Source organism: Bactrocera latifrons, unplaced genomic scaffold, assembly GCF_001853355.1.
Source record: "Bactrocera latifrons isolate USDA-ARS-PBARC rearing strain unplaced genomic scaffold, ASM185335v1 scaffold_96, whole genome shotgun sequence".
NCBI classification, from domain to species: domain Eukaryota; kingdom Metazoa; phylum Arthropoda; class Insecta; order Diptera; family Tephritidae; genus Bactrocera; species Bactrocera latifrons.
In genome coordinates, this window is record NW_017537667.1 from 907,843 (window position 1) to 908,357 (window position 515).

Genomic DNA, 515 nt, shown 5'->3' on the forward strand with positions numbered 1-515 from the left:
TGATTTTGGTCAGTATTATTTATTATTATTTTTTACTTATTTCAAAAATTTCATTCAATGCTTCAACTGTGTATTTTATTTTTTTTTTAATTTTATGTTTTCAAAACTGACAACATACGATTAAAGCCGTATTCTCTTTATGCTAAGAAAATCAATGGAATATACTTTTAATAATATTGGCTTAAATTTTGTTATTTTCTTTATTGCTGTATGCGGCGTGTAACTATATAAATAAAACACTCGTGTTTCGGTGTTATGACTTCTTCGAAATTTAAAAAATTGTATTTGTAGTTCTATTTTTGATGCAGTCTCCTGAATAAAATAGCTGTTATTTATTTGTAAAATAAAAAAAAAATATACATATAAAACGCATATTTAAATAATTGTTGACTAAAGTCAAGAAAATTTTGTTGAAAATTTGTTTTTATTAAAGAAATGTTATGAGATCTTTCAATTATTAACAAAAAAAAAAACAATATTACTATTTTACAATAATGATACGAGTTGTCTGAATA